A 14164-nucleotide genomic window follows, 5' to 3' on the forward strand; every position below is an offset into this window, starting at 1 on the left:
TACCACCACCACCATCACCACTACAATAACTACTATTACTACTACTACTACTACCGCTGCTGCTGCTGCTGCTGCTACTACTAATAATAATAATGGCTAACCTTTATATAGCACTTACTACATGCCAGCTACTGTGCTTAGAATTTTACAAATATTATCTCATTTGATCCTTACAACAACCCTGGGATGTAGGAGTTATTACTATCCCCATTTTACAGATGAGGAAACTGAAACAAGAGATTTCTCACATCTAATAAGTGTCTGAGGTCAGGTTCAAACACAAGTCTTCCTGAATTCAGGCCAAGAGCTCTTCCCATTGCATCACCAAGCTGCCCTAAGCTGGCTTGACTACTCAAAGAAGTTGTGCATTGGGAAGGAAGGGGGAAAAAAAGGTAAGAAGGAATGAATAAATGCAACTTTGGCCATAGAGAGTCTGCTGCTGGGACGACCTGACAGATGTCCTGTAGACAACTAGGAAGTCAAGGCCTGGAGGTCTGGGGAGAGGGCTGAGGTACAGATCTACATTTGGGAGTCATCTGTGTAGAGATACTAGTTAAAGCAGGCTAGTTTGCTTGTGTGTAAAATGAAGTAGTCGCACTCAGTGACTGCTAAGGCCCTCTTTGCTCTACAGTCTAGAATGCTCTGATTCAATGATTATGATGCTGGATTACTAAGGGAGAAAACCAGAAGAGTGAAGGGCTGGGGTAAGAGGGATTGGGGGGTGGGGCTGTGAGAGCAGACTCTAGTGTTCAGGGTTGGGATGGAGATGAACCGATGCTGGAGTGGGGGAGATGCCCCAAGAAATCAGAGAGCAGTCACGAAGACCAGAGGTGTGGATGAGGGTTCCAACAAGGTTCCATGTGATTGAGGAAGTAGACAAAGGTGGAGTCTGGGAGTGGAAGGCTTGCCTGGCTGCCTCTTCACCCTCAGTATTATTAGCTGGAGCACTCATTATTAAGCACCTACTATGTGCCTGGTACTATTCATGTAAATTTGCACCATAAATATAAATAAAAGCAAAAAGACAGTCTCTTCCCTCAAAGAGCCTCTACTCTAATGGGTGAAGGTAACACATAAGGGAGGGAGCTGGGGGGTCCTTTCATGGAACTGGGGGCAGAAGATGCCCACTTGGTGTCTGTCCCCTTCCCTGCACTGACATAGACTTGCGCTGTTCCCCCAGCTTCTCTTGGCTCTCCAAAGAGGTTCCCTGCCCATGGGCTGTCTCTGTGAGAGTCAACAGAAACAAATTTTGCAGGGCTGAGGATCTGGGGGAGGAGGAGGTAGAAAAGACAAATATTAGGTATTGCTTGTTTGTGGAAAGATTTCTTCATCAGCTGTTTTTGGGTGTGGCTGAAAATACAAGTTCTTTTCTTTTCTTTCTTTTTTTTTTTTTTTTTTTGGCTAGGCAATGGGGTTAAGTGACTTGCCCAGGGTCACACAGCTAGTGAGTGTTACATGTCTGAGGCTCCAGATTTGAACTCAGGTCCTCCTGAATCCAGGGCCATTGCTCTTATCCACTGTGCCACCTAGCTGCCCCTGAAAATACAAGTTGATTGTCATTCTGGTGTGTCCTTAGGAATGCTGAATGCTGAGAGACATCCCAGAAGTACTGGTCTTCTGGGGATGATCACCTTCCATGTACCAATGTTGCTAGGGGTCTTGGGCACAACAGAAAGTAACTGAGCCCAGACTTTGGAACCGAGATTATAGCAGCACAGTTGGGAGTCCTGTGGTTATGGTAAGAGTGGCTTGCAGGTGTGTGTTTGCATGACAGAAATGGGTGGGAAAGAGAAAGTGTGGTGGCCTGGCTGGGTGAATTTCTTGCTAGATGATGAGGGAAGTGAGAGCAGCAAGATGGGAGAGGCGCACCAGATGCAAGTAAGAACAGAGGAGAGCAGAGGATACATGTCTCCAGGGACATAGGCACCCACCCTGGGGAAATCAGTGATATACTGGGGCTCATGTCTCCCACCAGTACATTCCAGGAGGCTCAATGTCCAAAAGCCAAAAGACCCCATTCTGCCCCTGTGGCTGCCTTCACATTAAAATCACCTCATCCCAGGGGATGGGTGGTATTGGTTTCAATGATCTGCTGCAGTCTTCATAGCATCTCAATGGTGTCTACATCTTCCACAACAGATATTGACACATTGATGGTGATGACTTTCTCAACTACACATTTATCATAAATCATGAAAGGCAGGAGGACCGAGTGTCCCACAAGATGATATCTCAAGTTATCTTTGCATGTTTGAAGAACCACCTACCAAAGGCTTCTCTTCAACTCCTCCAACTTCTGGTTTCATCATCAGAATGATGCCAGCATGGAGGCGGCTTACTTTCTGCACGTGTTTGTCCACTTCTACCTTCAGCGTACCAAGGGCTAAGTTCATGTTATAAATGGTGCCCTCTTCTCTGGCTGCTCAGTGGGGAGGGGGGTACAGTTGGAAGGCTACTAGACACAGCAGTCGGGGAGGCAGTCTGCACAAGGCATCAGACATGGAGAACCCTAGCAGATAGATCCTATTTGTCAGCCATGATCAAACGGTCACCGAAGGGTCACAGGACACAACAGGGTAGAAGAACCTCAGGCCTCTCCTTTCCAGGGCCTGTCCACAAGTGACAAGCTAGCCCCACCAAGAAGGATGTGGAGGTCTCCTCGGAGGTGGAAATGAACCAGCTGTCAGAATGTCAGTGTGTGTACTGAACCAGGGAGAGCTGCTGATCTCTGGGTCCACAGTTCTTGAGTCTTCATCGAAAGATTGGCCCCATTGGAAGTGGGACTTGGAGATCCTTTGGGGAGTGTGTTGTGTGGCCTGCATACCCATTCCCTTGCCCACTTGTAGCAGGAATAGACATGGGAAAGCATGCTAGCAAAACTGTTTCTTCCCTAGAACTCCTGGCTTCAGAGAAATCTGCATCATCTGGGACCTGCTTGGGTTAGAGGAAACCATGTAATTGTCCATATAGTAAATTAATATAGGGGAGGCATTACTTTATTACTTTTTTCTCATTAAGAGTCAAACACTATTAGGTTTCTAAATGTCCTTTAGAAGATAATGGTTAATTAAAAGAGAGACGGCAGAGGGGGAGGAGGAGGAAGAGGAGGAACAGTGGTGAGGATGAATGAGCAAACAAGAAGCTGAAAGCAAAGTCCTGTGGGCTAGATGCTTCTGAACAGGCCATTAACACTGAAACCTGCAGGCCAGAGCTGGGAGTTGCCCTCAGCCATGAATTTTCCTCCCTTATGTGTTTCCCTGCCAGGTTTCTATAAAGGGGCTCACTCTTCACCACAGATATGGAATACATTGGTGGGAGAATATAATCTGCATTTATATGTGTATTTATTTAATTATTTCTGCATTTGCTTTAATATTTTAACATTTATAATATTATTTATTTTTCCTTTTTGTTAAAATTATTATGTTTAAAATGTCAGTGTGATTATTCTAAGTGGCTAGGTCTATAAATATCACATATTGTGTGATGTGTTACTTTGCAGGTGAAAACACTTGGGATGGGGGCTCAAGAACAAGCATGGTTAGGAGAAGAAGCAACTTTCCCTCTGCCAGATTGACTCGAAGACGCTAAAAGAGTTTGAATGGAATTGTGTGGAGGTTGTAGATCTCAGGAATTCTAAACCTGCTGGGGTAGGGGCAGGTTGGAAGGAGTGCTCCAAACCCAGGAGAAAAAATGTATTGTTTAACACACTCCAAGAATACATACATACATACATACACACATGTATATATACACATATATATGGGAGGGTAGGTACATATACACATACATACATGCATATTATGTGTCATGAGTAGGCATTTATGTCCCACTTTTTAGGTCTAACACCATACGCTTGCCTCAGTACAGAACTGTACTTATCTGTTGCTGTAAGACATCAGTTCTGCTATGATCAGATAGAGTGTCTCAGGATGTGGGGGAATTTGGTAACTTCAGGGCGGGAGTAGAGCTTTGCCTGGAGGATGGGGGCTCCAGAGCTAGGTGTGATTAGCTAAATCCACCCCTGTTGCACCCCTAGATTGACAAGACAGCCTGGCTCGTAGAGAGAGGCAAGTCTACCTTATGGAAGATCATCCTGTCTGTGAGAACTACACAGAAAGTTTTACCTTTTCCCCATTCTTTCAGCTCAGCACATGCAAGTCCCAGGACTGCCAAAGCGAGCCTGGACTTCCGCCAGCTTTAGACCTTCCCTACTTCTTCCCTGTAGCGGCAGCAACAGCAGCAGCAGCAGGAGGAGGAGGAGGAAGAGGAGGGAAAGAAGTAACAACAGACTTCCCACAGGACTTCAAGCTGCAAAATTCAAAGCACTTCCTGCTAGAGGCAGCTAGTGGGTGCAGTAGATAGAGCACCAGGCTGAAGGCCAGGAGACCTGAGTTCAAATTTGGACTCAGAACTTCCAAGCTGTGTGACTCAGGACAAGTCACTTAGCTTTTACTTGTCTCAGTTTCCCCAACCATAAAATGTGGATAATTACAGCATCTATCTTCCAGGGTTATTGTAAGGATTCTGTGAGATAATATCTATATTTGCCAGGCACATAGCATATACCATATAAATGCTAGCTATTATTATTGTTGTTATCATCATCATTATACTTAACGTAGTGTCTGGAACATAGTATTTGTCATTTTTCAGTCATTTTCAATCAGGTCCAACTCTTCACGTCCCCATTTGGGGTTTTCTTGGCAAAGATACTGGAATTGTTTGTCATTTCCTTCTCCAGATCATTTTATAGATGAGGAAACTGAGGCAAACAGAGTTAAGTGACTTGGCCAGGGTCAGACACAACTAGTGTCTGAAGCCAGATTTGAACTCATGAAGATGAGTCTTCCTGACTCAAGGTCTAGCACTCTGTGCACTATGGCGCCACACAGCTACCATAGGAGGTGCCATGTAAATGCTCATTTTTTCCCTCTTTGCATTTTTTATCTCATTTGAGCCTCCCAGCAACCTTTGGAGGTAAATAACTCAGGCACCATCTTCCCTATTTTAGAGATGAGCAAATAGACTCAGATGTGATGTGATCTGCTCATGGTCACATAGTAAATGTCAAAAACAGCATTGGAAGTGAGGTTTTCCTCACTCCAACTCCAGCATTTGATCAATGTCCAATAAGTAAAGCCATCTAGATCTCCAAGAATGTGTCACATCCGAGTTCCTAAGATATGCTGTGGAATTGATTATGGTTCTCCCTTTCTCTAAATTAGAAATGATCCCAATAGAAAGACAACATGGCAGAGTGCATAGATGCTCAACACGGGCTCTGGATAACTTGGACTCAGATTTCACCGTTGACATGTCCTTGCCATGGACCCTTGGCAAATTACTGAGTCTGTTAAAGAAGAGAGTCAGGAGGAAAGCCCAGGGAGGAATGAAGGTCTCAGCTTCCTCACATGTAAATGACTAGAGGATTCATTAAGCCCCTTCCAGACCTAAATCTGTGATCCTATATGAAAACATTAAAGGTCCAGCTGGCTTAGCTTTTGTGATCAATTATACATTAAGGGCCTGAACCCTCATCTTGGGATAACATAATAGGCAATATGTAATGATAATGATGACATCTGCCAACCTTTGTCAAGCATTTTAAGGTTTGCAGGTACAATCTGTAAAATACAAAAATAAATTACATAACTTGAGCCTCACCACAATCCTGGAAGCTATTTTATCCTCATTTTATATCTGAGAAAACTGAGGCAATCAGAGATTAAGTGACTTGCTCAGAGTCACATTGCTTGTTAAGTTTCTGAGATCAAATTTGAGCTCAAGTCTTTCCGACTCATTTGAGCCTCACACAAATCCTGTGAAGTAAGTGCTACAGGTAGTATCTTTATTTTGCAAATGAGAAAACTGAGGCTCCTCAAAATTAAGTGATGTGCCAGAGTCACAAGGCTCCTAAGAGAATGTTACCTCCTTGAGGGCAGGCACCATCTGACTCACTTTTGCACTTAGACTCTCATTTACTAATGGGCTTAGCACATTCAGCAGTGAGTGTTGAATAAATGCTTGCCAATTAGAGGTTGATTGGTTGAATGAAGAATTACAACTCTGGCTGCCTGGCCATGCTATTCCAGTCTTCCTTCTAGGTCCAGTTACACTGGGGGCCTTCGAGAGTCTCCCTAAGCTGCCTGAAGATTGGAAAGAGGAAGGCCTCAAAGGTGGCGTTACTGCTGATTTCTCATTCCCTAATTCAATGCAGAAACATGATTAACTTCTGGCAGGCATCCTCTTTAATGGGCACTGAGTGATGAGTGATGGGAAGCCAAGCACAGTCTTGGCCGGAGTCATTCCATTTAAAAAGATCCTAGGAGCTGGGTGAAAGGCACAGTGCACTTAACTTAATGGGAGAATCTAACCTCCCTCCCACCCCAACATAGTGTCATTAGCAAATAGACTTGATCCATTTGGCTCTGTGACTTTTGAGCTGGAGGTATTTTTGGGCCATAATACACATCTGGGAATCTTGAAAATGTCATGATGAGATCTTGAAAAGGGAACTAGGGCAGCCAGTAGGAAAACCTTGAAAGATATCAAGGTTCCTCTAGGGATGGAGGCTACACAAACTCCCTCATTGCCCTAATTTGGACACATTGACTAAGGAATAAGGAAGTCCTTTCTTTGCCCTGACCTAAGTTCCTCTTGTTGTCTGTTTTCTTTCTGTCCTGAAGCTGTCAACACTATATCCAATCCTGTACTTAGTACAATGGTTGTCACTACAGCTCTTGGCTCCAGGACCACCATTCAGGGGCCAGCTCCTTTTCTAATCTTCTCTCCCATTGCTCCCCTACCCCAGTCCACCTAAACTCCATCTATCTCATCCATCCCTAGTCCAGTGATGGTGGTAGTAGTAGTAGTAGTAGCAGCATCAGCAGCAGTAGCAGTAGTAGTAAAAATAACAACAATAAGCCTCCTTCTACCCTCTGACACTGGCAATATAGTGGGAGCCCTCATCATCTCATGCCTGGATTACTACAACAGCTTCTAGTGGGTCTGTTTCTCTCAAGTTTCTCCCCACTTCAATCTACCCCTCAATTCAACCACTAAAGTGATTTTCCCAAAGCACAGTTTTGACCATGTTACCTCCTTATTCAATAAACACCATTGGCTTCCTATAGCCTAGAGGTTCAATTACAAAATGCTCAATTTGGCATTCAAAGTCCTTCATAATCTAGGCCCCTCCTACCTTTCCAGCCTCCTTATACCTTACTCCCTGCTGCGTACTCTCCAATCTAGTGACACAAGCCCAATGGCCTCCCGGTTGTTCCCTGAATCATGCACTCCATGGCTTATCTCTAGATATTTGCTCTGACTATTCCCAATTCCTGGAATAATCTCCCTCCTCAGCTCTACCTATGGATTTCCCTGACTTTCTTCAGGTACCAACTGAAATTTTACCTTTTACAGGAAGCCTTTCCTATCCCCTCTTAATCCTAGCATCTTCCCTCTTTCAATTGTTCCTATTTTATCCTGTATATAGCTTGCTTTGCAAATATTTGTTTGCATGTTGTCTCGCCCCCCTCATTAGACTGTAAGTTTCTTGAAGACAGAAAATGCCTTTTGCCTCTTTGTGTAACTCCAGGGCTTAGCACAGTGCCTGACACTATTTAGGCACTAAATAAATGTTCTCTGATTGCTAAATAACAATTACTATTATTATTAAAATTATAACACACACTTATAGAGTACTTTGTGGTTTGCAAAACCCACTACTTTTATTAGCATATTTGATCTTTATAACAACTCTTTCCATTAAGTATTATAGGTATTGTTATTTTCATTTTACAGATGAGGAAACTGAGATTCAGGGAGGGAAAGCTGTTTATTCATGGTCATTCACCACTAAGAGGCAGTGAGGAGTCTCTAAATGCAGTCCTTTTTCCGCTTTCCCAGGTTGCCTCTTTGAAATACTCTTCCCCCAATCTTTATCCACCATTAAAGTCCAGTTTAGATGCCATCTACTCCATGAAGCCAAACCGATCACACCAGTGGAGGATCCCTTCCTTCTCCAAATACTAGGGCATTTTTCTGGGGTTGTTCCTTTCTTATATATATATATATATATATATATATATATATATATATATATATATTACTATAGCTACATAGTTATGTCCATATCTTTGTTTCCCTACTAGACTCTAAGTTCTTTGAGGACAGTACCTATTTCTTATACATCTTTGCATCCTACATAATAAGGTAATATAACAGACACTCCATAGAGGCCTGCTTAAACAATGCATGATGGACCATAAACATCAGCAGAGGCATCTCTCAAATGGGTGCCTAAGATCAACAAATAATGAAGCTAGATTTGGAAGAGACCACAGAGGCCATTCGGTCTCAACTGTTCTTTTTACATATGACGAAACTGAGGCCCAGGGATGCTACATGACTTACCCGTGGTCATAGTGATATTTTTGGAAGAGCGATATGAACCGGGATCCTAAGAAGTGTCTCTGTGGTTCTAGTCTTTGGACAAAGGAACTGACATCTTGACATGGACCTGTTATCTCATTTCCATCACCATACCAAAAGCGACATTTAAGTAACTGCGGATGATCCAGAACTGACAGAGAGCCATGACTCCGGAGTATGAGCACTCTGACAGGTGGTTAGTTAAACCCAAACAAAACCCTTAATTGGCTCCAGGCCAAGTAGGGACTCAAGCCAACACAGGTTAGTTTTGGAGATTGGATTTGCCAGAAGCAGGGAAAAAGCGTTCTCCTTTGGCTAGTGCAGAAGACAATTGATTTCCCCTCTTTCCATGTTTTTTCTCAAGAAATTGAACCATTGTTTGTGGGGCCATTCATGTTGCCACATCTTGCTCTAAGGACATTACCCACTTTACTGCTTGTTGCTTTGCTCAGGGGTTTTAACTTCAGTGCAAATCATAGCGTACCTACAATTGCCAGCTGGTGATGAGTGTCATGGGACAAAAATCTTATTACTGATGTCCTGCCATACTCCCTGCCAAGTGTCTTGGCTTCCCACTGGCTTCCTAACCAGCTCTTCAGACTGCCTTTCTACTATTCTTCACCCTTGTCTCTGCCTGCTCTCTGGTGGTCACCATGGAAAACCCACCTTGTAATAGTGTACCAGCCCACTCATCCCATTTGTAATTATTATTTTTTTTAATTTTCTTTTTACAAATAATGTGTAAAACTTGGGATAATCAACAATGCAACAAGAAAATTTGTGCAATTTTTTAAAGATCAATTAAGTGAAATTAGGTCATAGGTTTTTGTTGTCACAGTTACAGAGCTTTCTTTGCACATTATTAGGATTTCCTATTCTTCCACTTTATTATGCTCTGAATTCTACCCCTCCCCCCATTTTTACTTACTGCCTATGTAGGACTTAAAATTTAAAACCTACTTCTCATTGTTTACTTGGTCTATTCTTAGGAGTATTCATATCCCTGAATTATTTTGCATAAATTATCCCTTTAATTTATAAATACGTCTTTTCTAGTCTTCTTGCAATTTGTCTTCATCATCTGGATAATGAAATATGAATAAGGCATTCCTGGAGGTGGTCTCTCTGGAATTGTGTAGAAAAGGACAAGCATCATTTGAATTCCTACCTTCATGTATGTCCTGACTCTGGCTATTTTGGAATGCAGGTTTGATTATGATCCAAATGACCTTTTGACCTTGACTTGACTTTGGGCTTCTTTTGAAATGTCCTTCCTACATTGTTAAAATAATATTAATAATAGCGATCACCATCCTTCTCCTCTTCCTCCTCATCATTGCCATCATCATCATCATCATCATCATCTTCACCCTCTTCTTCATTGTCATCATCATCTCTGTCAGTTTCCTCCTCTCTAAAGGAAACCATTGAGTTTTCCATTGGAATATCAATCATTGTTCTCATTCCTCCTCTTAAATCTTGTCACAAGTAATTCAGTGGTGGTGTACCTATTCAGGATCAAAAGGTCAGGGAGAACAAAACAGAACCTTCCAAGAAGGGTTAGTAATATGGACGTGAAACATACTTTAGACGTGCCTAGGCTTTGAGAGAACTGATGGCTGGGGCAGAAGTGATGGGGGCCTTGGGGAAGAAGGGAAGGATTCAACAAACAATCATTCTTAGCATTTTTGATAGAGTGAAGGGGTAAGGGTACCCCCCCCTTAACAATCACAGAAGAACAAGGCAGCTCAATTGAATCAATTAACCAAAAGTGTAAACTTGTGAGAGAGAAAAAAATTCTTAGTCAACTGGAGAGGATTAAAAAGATTTGATCATTAAATAAAAAGTAAATGCCACCTAGGAAATACCTTGCGATTGACTGAAAGAAAATAGCCACAACCCTGGACCAAGGAATAAAATAACAAATTATCTCAAAATGCTCGGTGTTTCAAGGGCTATCTCCTATACAAAACCATTCTTGATCTCCCACATGGTTGGTATTCTCTTCCTCCTCAAATGATCTCCTACTTATTTACCTCTGTAAATGTCATGTCCCTCCATCCTATAGAATGTATGCTTCTTGAGAGTAGAGAGTCTGTTTCATTTTTCATACCTGTATCTCCAGTACACAAGATGCAATGTCTTAGAAATAGTAAGAGTTTGATAAGGGTTCATTAATTCCAGACAAGAGGGGATGGGGTGCTCATGAATGAAGGAAATTCTTATAGTAACACATTTTGTAATATCAAAGAACTATAGGAAAGCAGATGGTCACCAATTGAGAAACAGCTAAATAAATAATGGTTCGTGGATGAAGTGAAATGGCACTACACCTTTAAGAAACAATGAAAATGAAAAACACAAGAAGACATGCCAAGATTTCCATGAACTGATGCAAAGCGGCCTGAGCAGATTCAGAGAAATGACATATAAAACAGCTGCAACAATGTAAATCACAGCAAAAAATGAAACTAAATACAATGTACTTATGAGGACCAAGCTAGTTGCTGAAGGAGACATAAGAAAATGAGCCCTGTGAGTTGAAGATGAATGAGTGATATCTGGACAATAAAATTAAGGTGTGAAAGAGGATTATACTGGGAGAAGGAGAAAGGGAGAGGTAGAATGGGGTAAATTATCTCACATAAAACAGACAAGAAAAGACTTTTACAGTGGAGGGGAAGTGGGGGAAGGTGAGAAAGAATGTGTGGATCTTATTCTCATTGAATTTGACTTAAGGAAGGAATAACTTACACACTCAGTTGGTTATGGAATTCTATGTTACCCTACAGGAAAATAGGGGGGAAGGGGATAAGGGGGAGGGGAAGATAGAGTGGAGAAGAGATTGGGGGAGGGGGTAATCAGAAGCAAACACCTCTAATGGAGAGACAGGGTCAAAAGAGAGAATAGAATAAATGGGGAGCAGGATAGGACGAAGGGAAATATACTTAGTTTTTCACAACATGACTATTATGGAAGTGTTTTGCATTATTACACATATATAACCTGTATAGAGTTGCTTTCCTTCTCAATGAAGGTGAGTGGGGAGGAAGGAAGGGAGAAAATTTGGAACCCAAAGTCTTAAAAACAAATGTTAAAAATTGTTTTCACATGCAACTGGGAAATTAGAAATCTATCCTGCCCTATAGGAAAATAGAAGGGGAAGGGGATAAGAGAAGTGGGGAGAGAGATAGAAGGGAGGGCAGATTAGGAGAAGGGGTATTCAGAATGCATGCCATCTTGGGGTAGGGAGAAAATTGGGAACTCAAAATCTTGTGGAAGTGAATGTTGAAAACTAAAACTAAATAAATTAATTAAAAAAAAAGAATAAGGAAAAAAAATGAGCCCTGCCATACTTTAAAGAGTTGGGGGACTATTGGTGTGTCATATTCCAGATTGTATCCGGCACAGTTGATGGGTTGTTTTCTTCTTCTGGCCAGCTTTTTTACCCTTATTTTTCCTTCCATTGTTGTGGTTTAATTAAAGAGATTGCTTTTGGGAGGGGTTTGTATATATATTTGGAAATGAAAATTATATAACAGAATGATACGAAAGAAAAATAAAAGAATTATTTATCAATAATTTTTAAAGCAAATGCTTAGTGAATATAGGACAATGTTGTTTCAGTCATTTTTCAATCATGTGTAACTCTTTGTGACCCCATTTGGGGTTTCCTTGGCAAAGATACTGGAGTAGTTTGTCATTTTATACCTGAGGAAACTGAGGTAAACATGGTTAAGTGATTTGTCCAGAGTCACATAGATTTTCAGTGTCTGAGGCCAGATTTGAACTCAGGAAGATGAGTCTTCTTGACTCCAGGCTCAGCGTTCTAGCCATTGTGCCACCCAGGTGCCTCATATAGAGCAATATCTTAATCAAATTTGGGGTATTCTGTAATCAGGTCATTTTCATTGATTCTACTAATTTCAGTAAAAACATCAGAAGTGGGTCAAAGACCCAATCATAGAAACAATTACAAGAATGAGACAACATACCAAAATTTGTGGGATGCAGTCAAAGAGGTCCTTAGGGAAACATTTATATTTCTCATTACTTAAATCAATAAAATAGAGAAAAAGCAGATCAATGAATTGGGCATGCAACTAAAAAACTATAAAAAGAACAAATTAAAAATACCCAATTAAACATCAAATTAGAAATCCTGAAAATCAAAGGAGAGATTAATAAAATTTAAAGAAATAAAACCATTGACCTAATAAATAAAACTAGAAGCTAGTTTTATTAAAAAAAAAGCAATAAAATAGATAAACCATTGTTCAATTTGATAAGAAAAAAAAAACAGGGAAAGAAGAAAACCAAACTACTAGTATCAAAAATGAAAGAGGTGAACTCACCACCGGTGAAGAGGAAATTAAGACAAATGTTAGGAGCTATTTTGCCCAATTATTTGCCAATACATTTGATAATCAAAATAGAATGGATGAATATCTACAAAAATATAAGCTACCCAGATTAACAGAAGAAGAAATGAAATACTTAAATAAGCCAATCTTAGAAAAAGAAATTGAGCAAGCTATCATTGAATTTCCTAAGAAAAAATCCCCAGGACCAGATGGATTCACAAGTGAATTCTACCAAACATATAAAGAACAATTAATCCCAATACCATGCGAACTATTTGGGAAAAAAAAATAGACAAAGAAAGAGTCCTACTAAATTCCTTTTATGATACAAATATGGTACTGATAACCAAACAAGGAAGTGCCCAAATAGAGAAAGATAATTATAGACCAATTTCCCTAATGAATATTGTTGGAGAAATCTTAAATATAATACTAGCAAAGAAATTACAGCAATATATCACATAGGTCAGGCACTATGACCAGGTGGGATTTATACCAGGAAGGCAGGGCTGATTCAATATTAGGAAAACTATCAGCGTAATCGATCATATCAATAACAAAAGCAACAGAAAACATATGATTATCTTAATAGATGCAGAAAAAAAGCCTTTGGCAAAATACAGCACCCATTCCTATTCAAAACACTAGAGAGCACAGGAATAAATATTTATCTAAAATCATCAGGAAGTATCTGTAATGGGGATTACCTAAAAGCCTTCCTAATATATTTGGGATGAAACAAAGATGTCATTTATCACCTCTATTATTTTATATCGCACTAGAAATGTTATCCATAGCAATAAGAGAAGAAAAATAAATAAAGGGAATTAGAATAGGCAATGAGGAAACAAAACTTTCACTCTTTGCAGATGTTATGATGGTACACTTAGAAAATCCTAGACAATCACCTAAAAACTACTTGAAATTATTAACAACTTTAGCAAAGTGGAAGAATACAAAAGAAACTCATATAAATCATAAGCATTTCTATATATTATCAACAAATTTTGCTGCTCAGCAGCAAGAGATAGAAAGAGAAATTCCATTTAAAATAACTGTAGACAATATAAAATACTTTGGAGTCTACCTGACAAGACAAACCCAGGAACTATATGTACATAACTATAAAACACTTTTCACATAAATAAATTCATATTTAAACAGTTCAAAAAATATTAATTGCTTATGGGTAAGCTGAGCCAATACAATAAAAATGACAATTCTACCTAAATTAATTTATTTATTCAGTGGCATACCAAACTGTCAAAAATTATTTTATAAAGCTAGGAAAAATTAATAACAAAATTCATCTAGAAGAATAAAAGCTCAAGGATACCTAAATGTGAAAGCAGGTGGTCTAGCCA

Source organism: Vombatus ursinus, unplaced genomic scaffold, assembly GCF_900497805.2.
Source record: "Vombatus ursinus unplaced genomic scaffold, bare-nosed wombat genome assembly UNPS02006874.1, whole genome shotgun sequence".
Classification (NCBI taxonomy): domain Eukaryota; kingdom Metazoa; phylum Chordata; class Mammalia; order Diprotodontia; family Vombatidae; genus Vombatus; species Vombatus ursinus.